Genomic DNA, 25,176 nt, shown 5'->3' on the forward strand with positions numbered 1-25,176 from the left:
AAAAATTTCTCCCAGAAAGTAGTTACTTGTATTTATCAGAATGTTCAAGGAAATAAGAAAACATCAGAGTAACAATTACAGAATATATATGCACACAGTCTTTATTGATTTATGATTTTATGGCTCTCTTATCCAGATAACATTTTTAATATCCTAGAATTATTGTCAAAGGTAAGGATAATATTTTATCCTATTTTAAATCACCTAAAATATTAATTATTATTACCTCTAAATATGGTTTTAATGAGAATTTATTCTTTGATAAACAGGCCATTTCCTGACGGTTTATTATTCAACTCATGTATTAACTCCTATTTTTATTCTATCTTTTCTGAAAAGCGTCATTGTAAAGTGTATAATAACAAAGAATGCATTAACCTCTAGCCCCCAGTGATTCAGTATCTGAAATGCTTCTGCCTGGGCTAGCTTTGCTTGATCTTCAGATCACAACCTCCTTAATAGCTAATATTTCAAGTCCTTGGCTTTATTATCTTGTTTTTGAAGGTCTCATTTTATCAGCATAACTGTAAATAGTCACTTTACTATGAGAACATATTTAAAGATAAATGGACACTTCAATTTCCATTTCAATGTTGCCAAGGCACATTTCTGGATTCCAAATGGTGATCATTTTAAAACATGAGCTTGTGGTCTCTACGACATAGAAAGAGGTGCACATAGCTAATGAAAACCAGAATATTTGCCAAGTTCTTTTTCCAGTACCTCTTAAGGTTAGAAGTCAAAAAAAAAAACTTGTTTTCAGGACAATTCATAGGGTGTCTCCTCATATTTTTAGCTGGCAGTAATAGATGTTTTTGTCCTTCCCTTCCTTGGATCTGCCATAATTAGTCTTTCACCATGCCTTATTTTCTTGTTGTCACTCAGATGTTCTCTCCATGTTACCCTGCCTTTGTATTCTAATTACGATTATTCTTCCTACTTCATATCTGTCTTATTAAAGAATACTTCCAATTAGTCTTTTCTGTGTGTCTTTCCCAATCTACATTCCATTCTCTGCATTCATTTCCTAAAAACTGATTACCAAATTCCATCCATTCTTTAAAAGAATGAGGCTGTGTTCTGACTTTTTCATATTAGTATACTCGTTCCAGTCTGAAATTATTAGTTTAGTGTCCAATATCCACTCAATTTGTATTCAGTGCTACATTCTTGGAGCTATTTCAAGGATGTAGAAACTTGGCTCCACTTTGAAATTAAGTTATAGCCACAGCTTGATTTTTTTCTAACCTCCACAATGCTTAGTGTACATTCATGGAAATGATGCTGTATCCAATAAATATTTACTGTTAATTGTATCACAAAATGAAGATGATTTGCTTCTCATAGTTAATCATTGTCATACCAAATATGCACTGGAACAGATGACTAAGTAATATAATCATGTGTAAAAACCTATTATAATTCATTAGCATTAAATTTGTTATTAATTTCAAATTTTTAAGTTAGTCAATATGGAGGGGATTGATGGAATATAATAAAACTTGTTAAAATATACTGTGCACACTTATGAATCTTTTCACAATGAAACCACACACACATTCTTATAAAAAATAAAAATAAGAAAGGAATAAACAGCATTTATATTGGAAAATGCAAGCTATAACTCATATCTTGATTCCCAGACAACAAGACCTTTGTTGATAGATAAAAAACAAATGTAAGTAAAGGGAACTTTACTTATCTGTCTTTCACCTATTTAATACTTGAACTCATCAAAGAACTTTAAAAAAAAGAATGACTAAGTAAATTCATGTGAAGGATATATAAAAAGCAATTACATTCCTTCTACACATGAACAATATAAATTTAAGAATAAAGTTAAGAAAACAATTTCATTTACAATAAAATCAATGCTAAAAAATGAATTGTATAAATTTACCAGAGACGAAAGGGCAAGGCATGGTGGTACACACTTGTAATTCCAGCTACTTAGAAAGTAAAGGCAAGAGAATCACAAGTTCAGGATTAACTCAGGAAAAACGTTAGTGACCCCCTAACTTAAAAACAAAATTTAAAAAAAAGTACTTAGATATACCTTGGTTGTTGGAGAATTACTATTGTCTAAATGACATCACACGTAATTTTTTTTTTTTTTTGGCCAGTCCTGGGCCTTGGACTCAGGGCCTGAGCACTGTCCCTGGCTTCTTCCCGCTCAAGGCTAGCACTCTGCCACTTGAGCCACAGCGCCGCTTCTGGCCGTTTTCTGTATATGTGGTGCTGGGGAATCGAACCTAGGGCCTCATGTATCCGAGGCAGGCACTCTTGCCACTAGGCTATATCCCCAGCCCACACGTAATCTTTATCAAAACATTTGCTGCTTTCTTAAAGAAATTGACAAACTAATCCTACAAATGGCATATTAGTCTCAGAATCTGGAATAGATGGAATTGTTTTAAAAATACAGGAAAAAAACCCAAATACTCTTTAATCTTTAAACTTACTACAAAGCTACAGTAATTAAGACATTTGATATTATCATAATAGACATATAGATCAATGGAGCACAACTGAGAGTCCAGAAATAAACCATTACACGTGGAATCAATTGATTTTCTGCAAGCATGTAAAGACAGATCAATGAGGAAAAAAAATACTGGATATACACATACAAAGCAATGAAATTGGACCCCTATGGAATATTCTATGCCAAATGTTATTCACAATAGTTACATAAACTTCTTAGAATTAAACAGAGTAATATTCATGACTAGGCAATGCTTTCTAAGATAGAACACTGAAAAGAAAAGCAAATATATATATATACATAGTTATATATATATATATATAGTATAATTAAAATATTTTGTGATTCCAAGAAATGTACTTCTATTTATGCCTCAAGAAAGTGAAGACAACTATTGACTGTCAGGAAATATTTGCAAAGCTACATTTGACCAGAGAAGAATGCAATTATAACAAGAGATCAGAACATACATTTCTCCAAAAACAATGTACAAATTGCCAACAGCCAATGAAAAGATTCTCAATATCATTTATTATTAAAGGCATACAAATTAAAGCCATAAAGGAATTCCATTCACACCTATTAGGATGGCTCAAATTAAACAAGGCAGATATTAATAATCACTGGCACACAAGAAAAAAAAAACATGAGAACTCTTATACATTGTAATTGTAAAATAGGTCAACTATTTTGGGAAGCCTTTTGACAAATTCCTTAAGATATAACATATATAGTTACCGTGTAACCCAGTAATTCTATGTCAAGCTATATGCATGAGGTTATATCCATAAAAAGTGGTATGCGTATGTGCAGAACAGTATTTCAAAGTAGATTAAAATGTGAAAGCAAGCCAAATATGCCAAATGATGAATACATACACAATGTGTTATATGTGCTACAGTGATGTATTTGTTGAATCATTGTTTGCGATATAGGAATCTTAAGAAACAACAAAATTATTTATTTAATTATTTCTGTGGCAATTACTTCTATGACTGAATCCAGTACTGAAAAATCAAGTTAATGCACTCAAGGTTAATTTATTTTTAATTTAAAATAGAAATGTTTTATGATATATTTTAATATTGATCTTTTTATGTATCAGAATATTTCAATAATATTCATCTATAAAGAAAAACTATTTCAATATTTGTAACACTAGTTCATGCTTAGGCAACTGTTGATTTAGACTGCTCACTGATATGCAATATGCACCATGGTTTCATATAATGTGATGCCTTGGGAAGCTCAATGATGGGTACTTGAGATTTCTTCCTATTTTTGCAACTATATTTTAAGATAAAACCTTGCAATTCTTTATTGCCACCCTTCAGCATTCTAATTGCTTTGATCCACTTGCTTTGTTTGGCTGTAAATGTAAAATCAATTCAATACTACACCTTAACTAAAATCTCTTACTTTTACCTACTTTGAGGGGACAAAAAGCCTTTGCATGAATCTCTGTTCAAGCTACATGAACATTGGATGATACCATCAATGTACTACATTCAAATTATGAGGCAAAATGCAGTGTGCTCCAGTAGTCATTGGGTTACAGTTCTCCATGAGGGTGAGAGTTGATAAAATAAGCTCTTTACTCAATTAAAAGCTACATGCTTGGCAAGATAATTTACTGATACTAGAGGCTGTCACTTCAACCATTAAGAGTGTATTATTTCCAGGCACCCATAGACCTCGAATCCTAAGTATTTAAGAGGCTGATATCCTAAATACTTAAGAGGTTGATATTGTGGTTTGAAGTCAACCTGGTCAGAAAGGTCCGTAAGACATTTATTTTCAGTTAACTAACAAAAAGCCAGAAGCTGAGCTCTGGTTCAAATGGTAGAACGCTAGCCTTGAGTCAAAAGATGGGAATAGACAGTGCCTAGGCACTGAATTTTAAGCCCTGTACTCTCTCACTCTCCCCCTTTCCCCCAACTCTCTCTCACACACACATACACACACACAAACACACACACACACACACACACACACATTCACACACCTTACTAGTCTTTATACTAGTTTTTTAGATATATCTAAAAATAGTATCAAAGAAAGTTATATAGGGGCTGGGGATATAGCCTAGTGGCAAGAGTGCCTGCCTCGGATACACGAGGCCCTAGGTTCGATTCCCCAGCACCACATATACAGAAAAAACGGCCAGAAGCGGCTCTGTGGCTCACGTGGCAGAGTGCTAGCCTTGAGCGGGAAGAAGCCAGGGACAGTGCTCAGGCCCTGAGTCCAAGGCCCAGGACTGGCCAAAAAAAAAAAAAAGAAAGTTATATAACATTGCTATATCTAACCATATAGAAATTATTTCTAGTGGGCTGGGGATATAGCCTAGTGGCTAGAGTGCCTGCCTCGTATTCATGAGGCCCTGGGTTCAATTCCCCAGCACCACATATACAGAAAATGGCCAGAAGTGGCGCTGTGGCTCAAGTGGCAGAGTGCTAGCCTTGAGCAAAAAGAAGCCAGGGACAGTGCTCAGGCCCTGAGTCCAAGCCCCAGGACTGGCCAAAAAAAAAAAAAAGAAATTATTTCTATTAAAACAAGTATTCTTAACAAGTTTATCAATGGATATCCCTTCCTCATATATTTTTCAAAAGGCTCATAATAAATCAATTCTACATTAAATTTTATTTTCTTGGCAGTATATGACATCTAGATTATTTCCATTGGAATAATATATAACCTTGCATAGGTTAATAATTTCTAAAGTTCACATTAACAGATGATTTTAACTCCTTAATTAAAACAATAAAAAATTATGGGAGATATCCTATATGCGAATTAAAAGTGTAGAGATATGAATTTAGTCCACTGCTTTTCTGACCTCTTTGAAGCTTAGATTACTATATGCAGGAACTGTTCCTAATGGTTTATTTTAATTAGAAGTCATAAGATCCACAGAAGAAGGAATAGTACTTCCCTGATAGTGTAGCAGCTAGGCATGATGGAACAGATCTGTAATCCCAGCTATTCAGGAAGCAGAGGCAAACAGATTATGAGTTTGAGGCCATCCCTGGAAAACTTTGGAAGACCTTATATAAAAATAAAACAAAATATCTGGGCATGAAACATTGAGTTCAATCCCCAGGATCACAAAAGGAGAGAGAGAGGGATGGAGGGAGGGAGGGAGGGGGAGAGGGGGAGGGAGGGAGGGAAAGCAGGAAGGGGAGAAGGAAAGGAAAGAAGGAAGGGAGGGAGGGAGGGAGGGAGGGAAGAGGAAGAAAAAGGAGAAGAAAAGTAAAAGAAACAAGGTAGGGAAGTAAAAGGAAGGTAGGGAGGATAAAGATGAAGAGTAACATCATGCTTGGAGGTATACAATGTCTGGAGTCCTGTCAAGATTCCCTGTCACATCACAATAGCTCAATAGCTAGTACACATGGCACATAAGATGATGCTAAGTGAAATGAAGTACAAGTTATGGAAATAAGTGGTTTATCATTGTTGTTGTTATTTTCGATGTACCATGTGAAATTATGCCTTTTTCTTGTATCTTTCTTCTCTAGGGTTTCACTGTAACTGATTTTGGTGTCCTGGGTATTGTATATAGATTTACTGGAACTAGGGAAGGGAAGGGGAACAACAAAATGCAGAGACAGAGGGTTTTAAAAGGAGAACCAATGCAAAAGCAGTACTTACAAGACAATATGCTGTAAACCCAGTGTACAACTGTGGGGGTGAGGTCCTGGGGAGGGGGCATGTGGGAGAAAAATAAAGGAGGAGGTAACAAATTTGATAAGAAATGTACTCAATGCCTTACATATAAATCTGTAACCCCTCTGTACATCACTTTGACAATAAATAAATTAATTAATTACAATTTAAAAATTGATTAAAAAAAACTTCCCTCGGTCACTAACCTGTCATGAAATGTCTTTTCAATTACAAAGTATGGGCAATAATAATCTCTACAACATGGGTTATGGGTGAAGATATTATTATAAGTAAATATACATTTGTTAATATTCTGCTTGGTGTACTAATCTTCCACAGATCAACTGCACTTACTAACTTTTCTGAGCCCAGATATTTGACTTATCGGTCACAACAAACTAACAATTTTTAGCCTATGGACCAGAGGTGAGTCAGGGGTAATGCCTGTTGTAATGCTTTAGCAACTGAAAGGAACAATGCACTCCTTACCTATAAAATAATGTTCATATTGCAACTTATCATATGCTCACTATAGATTGTTAGTACTATTGCTTCAAAAAATGACTAGAAATGTCATCTTATTTGTGTTTTTTAAAGACTGCTATTATTCCTTATTAGAAACTTGTGTACACTGGCATCTAGTAGCCACTAAGTGACTACTCTGATAAACACTGGAAGGGATTGACACATTGGGAGGTCTTGTAAACCTGGAGATTCTGCAATTGGACTCAAGCCAATGATTCCATTATAATATGTGAATTTAACTCTACTGGGGATGGAGCATATAATCTTATACAGGCCTGATGCAACAGTAGTAGAACTTGCACCTAGTAGACAGGGATTATTTCAGTTTTCAGTGCCAAGTTAAAAGGCAATTCTAGATAGGTATATTAAATCTTGGCTTTCATAAAAATAGGCCGTATTAAATTCTGCTAAAGAATGTGCTCAAGGCAGGATGACCCCATTCACATTTTGTGTGATGGGTTTAGATTATAAATCTCCCAAAGCATTTAAGATCTCGTACTTCTCAGCATATAACTTCAGGCAAAGTGACACCCTCAATATATTCAAATAATGTTAGGGGTTATTGCTATTAATAACCCTTTGGAAGAATGAGGAGGAATATTGTTTCAGAAAGAAAAGAGACTAAAATACAACAATTTTCTCCTCTTTTCTATAAATTCTAATTCTTCCCCTCTTTATTGACTTCTTTATACATACTTTTTTGTATCTCTTTAATTTTTAGATCCCTTTGCCAATATACAAGTAAACTTCTTGAAAAAGTATTACTAAAAGTATATGCATTTTCTCAGGTGAAGCCTGAGCAATTTCCATTCAAAACGCAAGTACTTCTGAATCTAGATCACATTCAATCACTATTTTCCTCAGCTTCTTTTACTACTTGCTAATAGTGATGCTTTATCTTTTATGAAATCTGTTCCTCGACTTCTCAGACACCATTCTTTCTTAGTTGCCGCTCATGATCTTCTGTGGGACCTAACAAATTTGATGAGGTATAGTGAAATTCCATGAAGAGACTTGAGGGGGAAAAAATCAGTAAAATAAAAAAGGATTGTGGAAGCAGTTGTTTCAATGTTCTATGTGACAGCAGGAGGATCCAGCAGTGTAAAATGCTTCTAGTGGTGTGATGCTAATGACTTAGGAAAAGTGGTCATGCCTAACTGCAGGAGAAGAGGGGCCATCTGCTTCACAGCGGCTCTACAAACTGTCAGGAAAACAATAATGAGACAATTGTTTCAACATCATCCCGAGGAAGCAAAAATATGTATTTGTGGCAGAACTTAAAGTACACACTCTGAGTTTTTGAAGAAAATAAATATTTATAAAGGTTGCTCAAGAGTTTTGGCCAAAAAATTATTATTCATGAAAATAACATTCTAATTCTTTTTTTATAATAAAATTAATGATCACATTTTTGAGACAAGCATATTGCAAGAGATGAGTGTTCTGCAAGACATCTGCTTGAAAATGTTCTTTAAAAATGAGTATAAGCATAAGTATATACAGACAGATGTAGGTGTGTGTGTGCATACATATGTACATCCACACACACATAAACACATATACATGTGTAAAACTTTCTAAGAATGTCATATCTATGTTCAGCGTCTGATCAAATATATTCTAGCCTTATGAGAATGGACAGCCAGGACAGGACCACAACTAGATGGCCTAGTGCTCACAGAAAAACAGAAATTCTCTCTCTTAATCTGAAATCACTCCTGGAGGTCTCTCCCCTCATATCTCAACCTGTAATACAAATACTATGAATTAGTCATTTCTCAACCCTTATACAATAGGCACTCATCTTATCATAACATCCTCCACTATCTTGTCTTTCAAAAGTAGTTCAAATCTAATTTTCCAGAATTCATTTTCCATTGAATCACATGTTAACATTTTATAACACTTTTAAAGAACAATTAGAAGTCCAGATGGTGTAAAAAACACAGTTCTACTTAATCAGATCATGCTTTCTGATGAAGTATCCATTCCTAATTTCTTCTTTTTAATCAAATCATGATTTAATCAAGAATTCACTACCCTTGACAAATTTTGTATGCACAAGCTGGCTTATAAAAAGTTTAGTGGAATTCATTAAAATTTAAGAGAAATCTGCACTTAGATTGCAATAAGGATATCCTTAAGCTCTCTCACTGTTTAAAAAAAGTCAACATTGGGATAACCATAACGAGCATTCTTCACTTAAGAAAGTCTTTGGAAGACCTCAAGGTCAGACCTCAAACCTTGACATTAGTGTAACAGGGAGTAGAAGAAACACTAGAACTCACAGGTATCAACACAAACTTTTTGAGGAGTCCCAGGGGCACAGAGAGAGAGGGACTAGACAAATAGGATTGCATAAAAATGTTTCTACACAGCAAAAAACACAGTTATGAAACTAAAAAGACAGCCAACAAGACTCTAGGTATTTAAACACACTGTGGGACTGAAGAAGGATACTCTTAGGGGAAGAACCCAAAGGTATAATTCCTCTACACATTGAAAGTCCTATTTCTCAAAATAAAATCCAGGAAATGAAAACATGGGTTGTTGTTGTTATTGTTGTTGTTGTCTACAGTGGTGTTGTTTTTCTTTTTGTTTTTTGTTTGTGCAGAAATGGAAGGAAGAGGGGTGAACAAATGTAGTCATGGCATGCACTTATGTGAAAAATGACCCGTACAACCTGGAGGCAGGGAAAATAAAGGAAGGAATAATATTGTCCAATAAAAAATTTACACACTACCTGCCTTATGAAATGGTAATCCCTCTGTATAACAACCTTAATAACAATGAAATTATATGTAAACAAATGAAAAGAAAATCTTACCCAGGTATCAGTGGCTCACACCTGTCATCCTAGCTATGATCACAGTTCAAAGCCAGCCTGGGAAGCAAAGTCTCCATAAGACTTATATTCAGTTAATACTAAAAAAAAAAAAAAAACCAAAAAACAACAAGAAATGGTTCTGTGGCTCAAAGTGGTAGAGGCCTAGCCTTGAGCAAATGAACTCAGGGACAGAGCCCAGGTCCTGAGTTCAGGCCCCAACAACTGACAAAAAAAGAAAGGAAGGAAAGGGAAAGGGAAAGGAAAAAGGAAAGGAAAAAGGGAAGGAAAAAGGAAAGGAAAGAAAAGGAAAGGAAAGGAAAAGAAAGGAAAGGAAAAGAAAGGAAAGGAAATCTTTGTAGCACTCCAGTCATGACTCAGGCTCTAAAGAAGCCCTTAATTGCCAAGAAACATTGGACAAATAAATATAAAGCTTGAAGTTAAAATAAAATTGCTTAAGTAGATATGTGCCTTTTGTGTAACTCACTTTAGACATCTTTTTTGCTTGTTTTTTTATTTGTGTGTGTGTGTGTGTGTGTGTGTGTGTGTGTGTATGAGAGAGAGGAAGAAAGAGGGAGAGAGGGAGAGAGGGAGGGAGAGAAAGAGAGGAGAGAGAGAGAGAGAGAGAGAGAGAGAGAGAGAGAGAGAGAGAGAGAGAGAGAGAGAGAGAGAGAGAGAGAGAGTGTCCTGGGGCTAGAACTCAGGATCTGGATGCTGTCCTTGTGCTTATTTTTTTCAAGTCTATTGCTCTACTCCTTGAGTCACAGCTCCACTTCTGGCTTTTTTGGTAGTTAAATAGAAATGAGTCTGATAGACTTTTTTGCCTGGGATACTTTGAACCATGATCCTCAGATGTCAGCCTCCTGAGAAGCTAAGATTACAGGTGTGAGCCTTTAACCATCCAGTTCCAGTCTACCTTAGATATCTTTTACTGTTACCATATAAACAATATTCACAATCATTTTGGGGAAGAAGACTTCTAGTCTGAGTGTATTATACTAAGCTTTTATTGTTCAGTTAGCATCTCTTTCCTAACAGACCATGAAGCTGTTTAAAAACAAATATTTAAGTTTATATAAAAATTATAGGTTGCGCTAAGCACGTATAAATCGTATCACCCTTGGTTTCCTTCTTTCCTATTTCCAAAAGTTGCTTCATAATCTGACATCCATATTTCTTCATGTCACATAGCTCTTAGTCATCTAACATGCTGTTTTCCCCATCTAAGATTTTTATTCTCTAGAATTAGTTTCTCTGTTAAACTCTTCAGAGAAACCAAACTTGTACAATGCTGGACACAATTTCTAGTGACCCCTCATTTTGGATGATCATCAAATATTATCACAGCTTTTTGACATGTCTGTCTTGAGTTCATTATCTATTTGTCATGGCAGTAAGTGCCTTGGAATGGGACTCAAGAGAGTTATGATATGTATTATATTTCTTTTACCATTTAGTGTCTCTTAAATGTCTCTTAAGTCTCTTAAGTGTCTCTTAGTGTCTCTTAAGTATCAAAGTTTTAAGAAATGAGCAATTAAATGAGCATATGCAATTGTATATTATAGGAATAACAGAAAAATACTAATTGGAATATAATTTCTTCCAGCAATGGCAAATTACAACAAAACTTACTATCTCTGGGAAATATCACAGCATTGTGCTATTTTACATATTTTTAAAGTTCCATCATAAAGTATACTTTAAGTAGTCTAAGTTGAAATGGTCAGAAACCAAAATTTGTACTGTAGAGTTTCACCTGTTTCTTTAATATAAATGTTCACAATGGGCAATGTTTTCATGTGCCCCTGAATTATATGACTCAGTCTGAACTCCTGGCACCTGTGCTTCTATCTGGACATAAGGTCCTTGCAGATGTAACGAATTAAGTGAAAATTATGGATGGAAACAACTTAGATTTACGTAAACTCTAAATTAAATGAACTTTGTCCTTATAAAAAGAACAGAGGATATGAGGCACAAAGAAAGGATATGAGGCACAAAGAAAGACAGGGATACGTTGTGTGGAGATGAGGAATGGGGTATAAATACTGAAACTTCCCAGATGCAGAAAAGTTATGTCAAAAACCAGAATTGTCAATTGTCACTAAATGTTAGGCAAGGATCATGGAGAAGACTTTCCTTAGAGAATTCAGAAAGAGCCATCTGGAAGCAATCCCACAAAGTACTGATTATGAAGTTCTGGATTCCAGCCACTAAACTTGTGATATTTCCTGTGGCAGGTATAGGAAACACAATATTTGATTATATACTTGTATTTCCTTCCACTTTCCAAATTGGACTTTCTAGACTACTATGAGAAAAATGCTGTTTATTCTGCCAGACAACAGAATAATGGGAGTATATAGAAAGAGGTAAGAAAAAAAAAACTAGGAAAGAAGTAACTAATAGAATTAATTAATATGTTGTAGTAAAGACAATATATCCTAGAGATAAATGATTCATATTATTAGCTTTATCATTATTTTAGCTTTATGAACTTGGAGAAGGTATTTAATATCACTGTTGCTACAATTTTCTCCCTCTTTCATATACAGAAAGAATGGTATTCTATTTCACAGCTGTGATAAACTTAAAAATAAACATTTAAATTTGCATATTTCTTTGCATTTTCTAAAAAAGTAAATTTGCAATAATCATTACCTTTGATTAATTTGAATTAAATTTTTACAGACTCCTCTTTTTAGATCAAACATGTTAACTTTGCTTTCTCTCCTTTCTCCAAAGAGTTATTCAAGTTTTAAAGAGTAACTTTATCACAAAGCTCATATCACATAAGAAATTATATAACTAAGGTCACTATTCACTATACTAACACAGGAAAGAGTTTCAAGCATCAACTTATATTTAATTTTCTTCTGCCATTTCTCAACTCAAGTCCTAAAGAGAAGCCGCTCTCTTGGCCTCCATGAATTTACATCATTCTGATATGAAAAAAATATGTAAGTGCCCATCATGCAATTCCATTATACAATCTACATCTTTTAAAGTTAACAACAGAAAGTGATGCTTTAATGAAGTACTTCTTAATTAATGTTCAACATGTGAACAATATTTTAAGCTAGAGTTCACATGGGAACACTAAGAACTCATATCTTGATGAAATAATTAAGATACTCATTTCTACTGCACAAATAAGGACACTGAACCACAGAGCGAGTTAGTGAATAGCCTAAGTCACAGGGTTGTACAATATAGATTTCAAAAGAAATCTATATTGTACAAAAATATACATGAGGGCTGGGAATATGGCCTAGTGGTAGAGTGCTTGCCTCACATATATGAAGCCGTAGGTTCAATTCCTCAGCACCACATAGATGGAAGAAAGCCAGAAGTGGCACTGTGGCTTCAGTGGTAGAATGCTAGCCTTGAGCAAAAAAAGAAGCCAGGGACAGCGCTCAGGCCCTTAGTTCAAGTCCCAGGACTGGAAAAAACAGAAAAAAACAAACAAAATAAAAATATACATAAAGCAAATAGGTCAACATAATAAATTACTATCTAGAAATAATATATTTTGAAAATTTAACTCCAATTTTTAAATTTCCCTAATATAATAAATGTAGACATCTAGTTTAGACATCAGTTTAGAAATTTGTCTTAAGAAAATGAAGAAAAGGACAAAGTTCTGAAAGGAAATTTTTCATCCAAAGAAATCTGTCTCTAATCCTATAAAGACAAAAAGGAGCTTCCTCATAAAATAACACTCATGTGATCATAAACATGCCACCCAAACCTTTCTAAGTCCCACCAAGGAGTCAGTCAAAATGTAAATATGCATAAGTCTTATGTAAAGATAGATTAAGTCAAATATCTTCTTCTAAATTGGTGCTCAAACTAAATTATTCCTGAAAGTGTATACTGGAGGGCTAGAGGTATGGCTCAAGTGGTTGTATGCCTACCAAGCACAAGGCCCAAAACTTAAACACTAGTACCACCAAGGAAAGAAAACAATAATTAGTATAACCCAATTTCAAAGCATTTACTGTTATCAGAGGAGATAAATCGACACTTGTAATAATGAGTAATCTTCATTAACTTAAATAAGGTAAGTATTCCAATTCTCAGTCACCATTTGTATCTACGTTAACATTGGACAAGAGATTTTCCTGGTGTAATTGCTTATAAAGATTATGGACCCATTTGGGTAGCCAATAGAGAAAAGAAACATATTCAGGTATAGGTATAAGCATAACTTTCAGCAAATACAGTTGGCAGGAGCTAATGAAGATTTAGAACTTCTACACCTAGAAAACAAAACCAAAGAAAGATAGAAGGGCAGCTACATTTTTATCAGCTTTCTCAAGACGAGCCTGGATTAAGTATAGATGAAGTTAGTGATAATTATAAACATACTCCCAGCTTACTTTTGCACATCTATTTATAAAACATTTAAATTGTAAAACGGATCTCTCTCTGGCATTATGGTAGATTGTTTAAAGGGCTATTTATGTGCAATATTAAAAGGGTCTACCTAAGTAGACACCAATAGACTTCTTTCAAAATGAATACGTATTTACAGTTATGGTTAATGATTAAATAGTTCATCCTATTGATAAGGCTTTATCTTAGAATAGGGGAACTGAGTTGGTAACACATGGCATGTGAAGGATGTTTCTATAACCTTGTGAGAAGGGGATTGGAAGAAGGGGGAAAGTTGTATCTTTGTACATGATGATCTTGATGTTTAAAAAAGTCCAAACCTATAGCTAGATCTTTTTAAGGTGGTACATATGAGTGAGATCATGAAGTACTTGTTTTTCTATGTCTGGCTTGTTCAATTAGCATAATGATCTCCAGTTCCATCTATTTATTAATTCATTATTCATTGCTCTATTGTGTATATGTATCAGTGTTCTTTATCTAGTCATCAATAGATGGTCACTTAGGTAGTTCTCATTCTTAGGCATTGGTGCCTACAGTGAACATGGACATTAAGATGTTTCTTTAATGTAACAATTCTGTTACCTCTGGATACATTTGGAAGAGTGAGCTTGCTGAATCAGATGGCAACACTGTTTTTAATTTTGAGGAACCTCCATATTGTTTTCCCTAATAGCTGTAATAACTTCCATTCTATGCCATGGCATGCATGGGTCTTCCTTTCCAGTCCCACTTTCTCTGCTTTGTTTTGTCTTTTTGTAGTAGCCATTCTTCTTGGAATGGGATGGTAGTTTTGATTTATATTTCCATGATTATTACTAGTCCTGATATTTTTTTCATATATATATATATCTTTTGAGAAATGTCTACTTCCAATATGGAAGCTTTTTATTTTGTGGTTTTTCTAATTTGTCTAGCTTTGCCTTTGTTTCCTGTGCATTAGATAGCCTGCTTCTTATGGAAAAGGGAGCCCCATAGAAAAGTAGAAAGAATACTAACTGGAAAAATACAAGCTCCATAACTATACATTTCTGAATACAAATATGTGACCTTAAGTCTCATGTTTGCCTCAAGAGTTCCCAAATAATTTTATATGACCACACATGCAAAGGAACTTTTAATAACCTGATATACACAAGTGCTTCATAATTAGAAGGTATAAAATTTTATTAATTTATGATTGACAATATCCATGTCTGAGTTCATATTCTCTAAGGGATACATATCTTTAAATTAATTTAAATCAGAGCATTCTTCTTTGTAAAAATGTCCCTAATTTCACATAGATAAAATTTAGTGGGAATCTGTTCTGTGAAAGACAAATGTTACGCACAAGTTGGAGCCTATAAATCTCTTCCTAGATATTAATGGTAAGGAAATTTCAGTCTCCAAAGTTTATCTTGTCACTATGATGTAAGATCAAAAATATATTATTTATTTCAAAGATTTTTTCTGAGTTCAGAAGCACAAGAGACATTGAAAATCATTTGTTAGATTCTTTCTTCTTGTAAGAAACAGACAAAAATAAAATTAGCAACAATGTGACACATACAAGATGCTATAACAAGTCAGAATGGTATGGAACCCAAACTATATATAATCTTACCAAGTTTTTTGTTAAAAGTATTTGCTTCTGAGCAGACTCCTCCCTGATGTATGAGGAGTTGTTAAGCAGCAGCACAAAGGGTCAGAATGCCCAGAAATTCCTTATACATGCAGAGAAAACAGCTACAAAGAATTTAAGCACAGAATCTCTAAGAATCTGAAAGATTAACAAAGAATAAGAAATCACAGCCCTAAAACAGGGATAATTTAGAAAAAAAAATGGGGCAGAGGTGGGGGGGGCTGTCTCTAACTCACTCCTTCACTTCTAACACTGAAAATAATCTCTCACCCTGTTTTCCCAAAACAAATCTTTCATTAATTATTATATGAGCTTTCTAGCCTGGCACTAATCCTTTTTGGGATCCAAAATGTTCATATCTTATACATACATATATGTATAGGTGCATTAGACTTTATATTTTCACCAAAGCTCAGACTTACCCTTCATTAAATTCTTTTGATATTAGCAACTTCTTCCTAACTGAATTGTCCCCTGTGCCTTTGTGCCTCGAATGCCTTTGGTCATTTTTTTTCCTAATTCCTCCAAGCAGCATTTTTCATTTCCTCCTATAAACTGACAGCACTTTCTACATTGCTTCTATTATAGCTCTTAGCAAATTGCCTTTTAATAAGTTTCCTTCTTGCTAGACTAAGCTTCTTCTAAAGAGAAGATTTTGATCTTTGTATCCCAAAGATCATCTTGCGCCCCTCCCCTTAAACATTTTTAAATTTAGAAGAGCTTTAGAATAACAGGAAAATTACAAAAACAATACAAATAGTTCCCCGGAGAATCTTCTAAAAATTCAGACTCCAACACAGTATACTAGGGAATGCCTTGATATGGCAGAATCCTAACAAGCTCCTACTAGTAAAATGTTACAGAGCCAAGGTCCCTGGTTTTGATGAGATACGAGTGTCGGGCAGCTACAAATCAGAACCACATGAAATTATTTTCTTTGCTTTTTCTTAAATTTCAGTGCATGACCTCCACCCCCAGGGTTTCTAATACAATGCATCTGCAAGAGACCTTAGCATTTGTATTTCAGCAAAGCTTTTCAGGTAATTCAAAAGTGCAGCCAGTAGAAGTCATTGGACACCCATAACCAACCAATTCTTCCATTTCCTCTTCTGCACAAGCAAACAAGTATAAGTGCTATTAGGATGAATGAAAGAGTGAAAATAAAGCAATAATTGAATGGATTATATTCTAGGGTGCTTAAAATGTAAATTGCTAATTCAGTTTTTATAATCAATTCTGACAGGAAAAAAAAGTGACAAGGGAATTCACATATCTCTTCAAGAAGTTTTTCAACACACTCTCCCTAAGCTTGTTTCCCCAGGGTTAGACTTCTCTCAGACTCCCAGCTGTCAAGAAGATTTTTCACAAGGGCAGAGAGTTCTGTGGTAGGGTGGAGTCATGAAAGAAACTCCCAAGTCTTTAGGGAATGTGACTAAGCATCCTTTGATTAATTCAGCAGATCCTGCAGCTGAGCCTGGGGCAAGGGAGTCCTTGCCTGTGTTGGACAGAAAGAGCTTTGTATGGGGACAGCCCAAAGTGTGGCTACTTGGGTCTAAGCTGCTTATTGCAGAACAATGAGTGATCACATCTGAAATGCAGCTGCTCTTAAAGAGAGATTGGAAAGTCATCTGGCTTCAAACTGCTGCTCATAGGTGTGAAGGACAAAGCTCCTAACAAAATTGGAACAGTGGTTGACTATCATTACAACTCAAATAACAGGCCATTTGTAGTTGCAAAATGGCATGCCTTATGTTTCTTCTAACATACAACTCTTTCTTTCCATACAACTCTAGGGAATATGACAGTAAGTTCCTATTTGACAGAGACTGAAAAATAAAGACGTTTTACTTTCTTTAATCTAAAGTTAATAACCAACATAATAACTACCCCCTTTGAGTAAGGAAAATACAAAACAAATAAAAATTACCCTGACTTGATCTAAACCAATGAACCTCTATGTAACTTTATATAGTCACCTTCTTGGACAGCTAAAGTACTACTTATAGCACCTTAAAAACATTTTGCCTTTTACATTTCAGAATATCAGCATAGTTTATGCTCTACCTTTCTATCTCCAGACACTCAATCCAATATATCTGCCACAGTGCTGCTACAATATAAACCTGATAAAATCATTTACTTAATTCTTGAATTCTTTAAATGGTCTATAAAATACTCCAAGATTGAGGCATTCTTAAAGTACAATCATATTATAGGAACTATTTTGTAATTGAAATTTTCATGCCACCATATTCTGTGGTAAGAACTAGCAATCCACATTCATAATCACAAGAAATATTTGTTAAAATATAATTGGCTTGTCAATTTCTCTTACCTATTAAAACAATCTTAGGATAACATATCCTGGGAGAGTCATCATAACCCTCCAAGTGACTCTTATATGTAGCACACACATATAGCCACTAACCACACTCTACAAACCATGGTAAAATGTCCAAAAAAATGGAGGTTTCAAACATTTTCTAACTGCACAAAAGAAAGCACCTGAACTATTTCAAATTGAGTTACTTTGCTAGTAAATATGCTCTCCAAGAGCCATTGTAATCAGGCAAATTTTACTTCTGCAGAAAGGCGTGCCATCAGCCTAAAATCTGGCAAGCAAGCACAAAGAGCAGCAGTCTGCTCACCTACTGATCCCTAAGACAACAGGTCCCTGTCCCTTTGCTCAGATTGGTTGTGCTCAGATTCACAATATGCTTGTGATTAGCTAGGTTGAACAGGGTAAAATGTGTTTACATGAGGTGAGTTTGAAATGAAATTAACAGTACAGAGCTGGGAATGTGGCTTAGCAGTAGAGTGCTTGCCTAGCATGTATGAAGCCCTGGGTTCGATTCCCTAGCATCACATAAACAGAAAAAGCCGGAAGTGGTGCTGTGGCTCAAGGGGAAGAGTGCTAGCCTTGAGCAAAAAAGAAGCCAAGTGTCATTGCTCAGGCCCTGAATCCAAGCTCCAGGACTGGCAAAGAAAAAAAAAAAGAAGAAATTAAAATACAAATAATCACAATAACAATCTAGAGCCCTCTCGAATAATCTGAGGTATGTCTTAATTTCATCTTGAACGGAAACCAGTTTAAGACAAAACTGTGCATTTCAAAAACCCTTCCTAAAGCCAAAACAATTCCTCTTTTCCTTAACAAGAACCAAGCCACCAAGCCAAAGCAGGAACTTTTAAGCAACTCATGTGGATAGAAAAGACAGTTGTTGTTGTTGTTGTTGTTGTTGTTGTTGTTGTTTTTCTCACAGAAATAACTGGTCTAAGGGATGTACCAGCCATTCTGCATCAGCAAGGAGGTAATAGGAAATGATATCTAAAGTCTGAATCATCTTTAAGGTCCTAAGACCCTATAATTGGACAATTCTCAAAGTAAATTATACTTTAAAGATGCAAAAGAAGAGTTACCTGGGAAAATAGCCATCAAACTGATGAAGGTTTTTATTTTGTTTTGTTTTGTACATCATTTGCTGGTATAGCAACTCTTAAACCTGACAAAAGCCTTGCAGCAAATCAACTGTCTTTTTTGTCTAGGAAAGATTAGTGAAGAACTGTTATGAGCGTTTTTAATTAGTTATCCTGTGGCTCAAAATGGTTTTCTTGTAACATTTAGAAGCACCAAATAAAAGCTAAAACTCAGTTGGATCAGACTGAAGGACCCAGGAATCTCCCAGGTGCTAGCATTCCTGATTCTTTGTGGCCAGCCTGGGCTTGGGTAGAGAATACCCATGAACTATGTAAATACCAAAAATCTCATTTAGTTTTGTGTTGTCATAGATAATGAAACCCAGAGATAGCATTATAAATTACCTTGGGTAAGTAGTGACAAAATAACTATTCTAGAAATATTCTGACACATATTCTACTAGAATTAGGAATAAAGATTTATTTAATACTGGAAGATAGCCTTTAATTCAAAATCCTCAAATATTAGGAGAAATCACAGGAGGCCCCCAGGTTGGAAAGCATATAGACATAAATATGCTATACTGTAAACAAAATGGCTTAAAATAATTGCATGTTAAAAGTAGATTGACAGAGCTGGGAACGTGGCTTAGTGGTAGAATGCTTCCCTAGCATGCATGAAGCTCTGGGTTTGATTACCCCGGCACCACATGAACAGGAAAAGCTGGAAGTGGTACCATGGCTCAAATGGTAGAGTGCTAGTCTTGAGCACAGAAAATCTCAGGGTCAATGTCCAGGCCCAGATTTCAAGTGCCAAGACTGAAAAAAAAAGAAAAAAGTAGGTTGACATTTCAAGGATAGCTGTAATAATGTACCTTATGCTCTCTTCTTGGAGTCAGAATTTAGCTCTCTATTTGGGAGGAAAATCAGTGATTAAACTCAGTGTGACATTTCAATAAAAAAATGTCTTCTGAAAATATGTTTTCAAACATAGTCTCTATGTTATGAACATTTCATATGTAGACCTATGAGCTTGTATAGATGTCAGTATTTTAATGGATAGGCACATTATCAGGTAGTTCTTTTATGTAGAATGTATATGTTCTTTACTTTCCATAAAATATTACAACTCATCTCGTTAATATTGATCTCATAGGTTTACTGAATTGACCTAACCACCACACATATACTTGCTTATTTATCTGCTTCAACTAGTAGGAGGTTAGAGCACTGAAGGCATGGATTTCTATTTCTTGTGAATGGTGCACCTAATACACCTGACACGGGCTATAATATATAACAGGTATTCAAGTAGCATCTGTTGAACGAGTCAGTATGGATGCAATGATGGTTTTCCATTGATTGTGGTCCTTACACCGGATCTGTTATTGTATCTCCTAAGAGAAGTCTTCTGATTATAGATACACAGATGACTTATGACTTGATCCATGATATACAATCTGATGTTTCTGATTTTTTTAACAAGTGCAAAACTGGGTAACACTGGCTCATACCTGTAATCCTAGCAACTTAGAAGGCTGAGATCTAAGGACTGCACTTTGAAGCCAGCCAGGCAGAACAGCCCATGAGACTCATTCCAATCAAGTATCAAAAAAGGTGGGAGTGGAGCTGTGGCTCAAATGGTAGAGTGCTAGCCTCAAGCAAAGAGGCTCAGGGACAGTGTACAAGTGCTGAGTTCATACCCAAGGTGTGGCACATACAGAGAGAGAGAGAGAGAGAGAGAGAGAGAGAGAGAGAGAGAGAGAGAGAGAGAGAGAGAGAGAGAGAGAGAGAGAGAGAGAAGAGAAGAGAAGGAAAGGAAAGGAAAGGAAAGGAAAGGAAAGGAAAGGAAAGGAAAGGAAAGGAAAGGAAAGGAAAGGAAAGGAAAGGAAAGAAAGAAAGGAAAGGAAAGGAAACATGAAATAAAAAGTACATGTATTCCAAAAGACAAGGGAATATTGTCTAAAATAAGGGAATCATTTTGGTAAGTATCTATTAGCAAGTAATATGTTCTCTGATACTATGAGTACCTTTCAGACCACTCCAGTAGAAAAGACAAAATCTCAATTGGGTAACCTTGCTAGGAGATACAGAAGAAACCTCTAGAATTATCCAAATTATCCGCAGAAACATCTTTCATTTTCATGCACAGGTCAAAAAAAAAAAAAAGTCTCCTTTGCTCATGGTCTCTGTCTCTATTTTCCTGAAAGAGACCATGGCAATAAACATAATGGAGAGAAGATTTGGGCTTTTTTCTTCTTCTTCTTCTCTCAATTCTAATAAACTACTCAGAAAAAGCCAGAAGTGCCACTGTGACTCAAGTGGTAGAACATTAGCCTTGAGCAAGATTTGGGCTTTTTTTTTTTTTTTAATTTATGTCAATACTAACACCAGAAACAATTTTACACAATCTAGTAGTAATCTTGTCATGTATTTTTATCCAATTACATACATTTTCTTCTGGAGGAAATCACATTTGTTGTTAGGATTGCTTTCCTATTTAAGAATTATAAGCTGGGCATCAATGGCTCACATCTAAAATCCTAGCTACTCAGGAGGCTGAGATCTGAAGATCATGATTCAAAACCCTAGATAGGAAAGTCCATGAGACTCTTTATCTCCAATAAATTACCATAAAGCCAGAAGTGGAGCTGTGGCTCAAGTGATAGAGCACTAGCCTGGGAAGGATGGGGAAGGTGGGGTGGAAGTTCAGTGACAGGATTTAGGCTAGAGTTCAAGCCCTAGGAATAACAAACACGAATTTACAAATACAATCCCTAAAAGTGAGCTTTGAATTCATTGGCTACTGAGACCCCATCACATATGCCTCCAAGAGAGGGTGGACCTATATACTGTTAATTTTTAAATATACTTAATCCCTGCATGCCTGGAAAGCTGAGGGAGTTGGGTCATGAGTTTGAGGCAAACTGAAGCTACATAATTCCTGTCACATACATACACATACACACACACACACACACACACACATAAATAGCAACAACAACAACATGAGACATAAGACAATAAATTTCAAGACTAGAAGTATAGCTCAGTAGTAGAGAAATTCTTAGCATGTAAAAATCCAGCAAATGAAAGAAAAAGAAAACTAAGAGAAAACAAGGGAAGGGGGAGAGGAGAGAAGAGGGAGGGAGAAAGGATGAGAGAGGAAGGAGGGAAGGGAAAGAAATCTCACCATTCTACTAATAATTATCACAAATACCACCAAATCCAGGAAAAATACGTGCATGTTCAGATAATTACTATATATGCTTCTCTACATTAGTTTTTGCTGTTTTGTTTTCATTTGACTCATTCACTTTTGATTGGCCCAAGTATTTTACATTTCATATTTTCATGACTCAAGTCTTATTTTATAAAATCTTCCATGGAAGGGACTAAAGAGATACTACAATCTTCCTGTATCACAGATGGTAACACCTTGCTTCCTGTTTATACACCTGCTACTGGTGCCAGGTTCTCCCAGATGCCTGCATGTCACTTAAACCAATTTTAGTCATTACTCTGTTTATAAGGAAGGAGTAGGATTAGGAAGATTCTTGGGATATATTTCTTTACAAGGAGAGTATGATCATGATACACTGAACAAACTCTAAACACGTATATTGTCAACAGTCTCTCATTTTGAATCCTAAAATATGTTGTTCATATGGAGCACACTAATTTATCGCAACAAACCTCAAATGAATATGCTCCCAAGTGAGCATGCCAACAGACCGATTCCAAAATTCCCCATTGCCACTCACATGCTATTTCTGTACACTAGAGAGTGAGCCAAAAAAGAGCACAGTCATCACCTGATTATGCTTATAGCATCCTAACTATAAACTTACATGATTATTGAACGAGGTACAAGTTCTTGGACACAGCCTGTTAATAGAAGAGGTCTTGAAGCTTATGGTATACTAAATTCACAATGAGTTATGGAAATCTCAGGCCTACAAGATGATGCAGCTTCCTTACACAATGAAATATATAAGAAATGTCAGAAAAATAAAGACACCACTCTTCCTCTCCAAAGAAGTTGTTGCCACATGTCTCCAAGATATGATTCTCAACCTACTGGCACAAACATAGTACACCTTACAACATCTATTACTGGATTCAAATAATCCTGTCCAAAATGAGGGAAAATTCTGTGAAACAAAGCCCTCTTTGTTGCCAAGGAAATTTCATCTCTCTATAGGTCTCCAGGGCACTCATCAGTTTCTTGCTCAGAACACTTAGGCATCTTGTTCTCAGAAGGAACACTTGCAAAGCACAGGTCCCTCTGATAAAAATGTTCTCAATGCAAAATGTAAACACAGGCTTTATCTGGAATCTGACACTAGTTAGTTAGTTGTTAACTGGCCCTTCCGCAAAATAGCTTCCTGACCATATGGCTTTTAAATCCGACACAAAACACCATACAAAGAAGAGAGTTCTGTTAGAGCCTTCAACCATTTTAACAAGACTCTTGATTTGTTCTGTTTTCTGTGGGGTTTTTCAGATAAATCTCCCCACTGCAGACTAATGCCTTGTGCAGGCAAACTGTTGACCTGCTAGATTCTGCTGAGTCGGCAGTGCAGGCCAGGAGAACTGTGCTGAGTCCACACAAAGGCTACCATCTGTTGCTGTGCTTCTAGGAACAGAGTTATCAGCATGAAACTTGGTGTCAGCCCTAATAACTTAAAGGACTGCTTTGGAAGCTAAAGCCAATGACAGGACCTTTTTCCAGAAGGTCATTAACACCTGGAATTTTTTTTGCAATGACTGAGCTTGGCGCTATATAAGGGGAAAAAATACAACAATATCAATTGTTCACTCCATTCATATTCCTAAAAGTATTAAATATAACCAATGTACACCATAGATTCATAATGAATAAAGCCTCAGCTGACAAAATGACACAGACCCAAGAAGGAAAAGACTTTATTATCCAGAAAACAAATTATTTTAATCTTCTAAGCATCATTTTCTTCATCTGTAAAGCAAAGATAATTGTAATCATTTTTATAGGATTTTGATAAAAATTGAAGATAATGTAGGTGAAATGTCGAGCCTTTATTTGGCGGACATATTATGTAATAAAATATCCATATTACTAGAATAGGATTAAATACTTAAAGCTCAGATTGTACATTTCATAGAATATTAGATCTGTATTTGAGTCATATATCAAAAGTATGGAAAGCCTCAAATATTTCTTCAGGTCAGCTAGGACACTGCCTTGCTGATTCTACAAACTGAAGGAATACGCTAACCAAAATGAAGCAGAGCTGCTTAGCAGGATGCATCATCATTTAATTCAGTCAGCATGTGTTAAAAGCCCACTCTAGTACATAGGAAACTGCAAAGAAAGTAATAAACACAATCCTTCTGGACCAGTTTTTTAAGAACATAGAAATTTTATGGGAATTACTTTGTTCTGTCATCTGGAACAACACATACAAGAATAATGATTCACCAAAAAAAAAGAGTGAAAACAAGAAGAAATCAAGAAGCTAGGACAAGGAAAATGTGAAAAACATCTTCTATACTGAGCTGCATGCGGTACATAATTTTCAAAGTAAAAAAAAAAAAATCTATCTTTGACATAAAACTGGTGTTCAAGTGCCAAGTGTGGTTCCCTCCCAATAAACATTGTCTATGAAGAGTTACTGTGAGTCTCCCCAGATACCTTCCTTCTCTTTATTTCCTGCCCTTTAGTCAAAATATTGCAAAGGGAGAACAAAGAGCCAAAAGAAGCTTTAGGATATATTGACTTCAAAAGCCTACGAATTCTCATAGTGGCTAAGATAATAATTATTAGTGATGGAAAAATAAGCTTTTTATATTATTATCACCATCCCAATCAAAATCCATGAATGTAAATGCCTAAAAAAGAGCAGATAAGAAAGCCTAATCAGGGAAAAAATGTAATCTGTGTGTACGAAAAAGGCAAGTATGTGTATATATGCAAATATAGCATACATTTTTCACCTTTAAAAATTATTATTATAAAGGTGTTCATATGGACATAGCTATTGAACTATTGTGATCTTCTGATATACAGAGGGTTATAGTTACCTAAACCAGGTAAAAGAGCACATTTCTTTTTGGACAATGTCACCACTTCCTTCACTCTCTCCCATGGCTAAACATGTTCTAAAACATACATAAACACATTGAGAGAGGGGTAAAAAAGTTAAATGAAAATCTTAACAACAGATTGAAATTCATAAGGCATGTTCTTTCTACTGT

The 25,176-nt window shown here is 35.4% G+C and overlaps 1 protein-coding gene across 7 annotated transcripts in view; it reads right to left on the reverse strand.

Annotated features, from left to right (window-relative positions):
• The window catches only part of Gulp1 (GULP PTB domain containing engulfment adaptor 1), a 216,083-nt gene that overhangs the window by 161,878 nt on the left and 29,029 nt on the right, over positions 1-25,176 (reverse strand). The window contains exon 1 of one of the 7 annotated variants that reach the window (XM_048345111.1): positions 9,501-9,547. The exons of the other annotated variants lie outside the window; for them this stretch is intronic. The gene's annotated coding sequence lies outside the window, so the exon portion shown is untranslated. Of the gene's footprint in view, positions 1-9,500; positions 9,548-25,176 lie in introns of those variants that run through there. 7 annotated transcript variants of the gene reach the window in all.

The sequence above is a fragment of the Perognathus longimembris genome, chromosome 4, assembly GCF_023159225.1.
Source record: "Perognathus longimembris pacificus isolate PPM17 chromosome 4, ASM2315922v1, whole genome shotgun sequence".
Classification (NCBI taxonomy): Eukaryota; Metazoa; Chordata; class Mammalia; order Rodentia; family Heteromyidae; genus Perognathus; species Perognathus longimembris.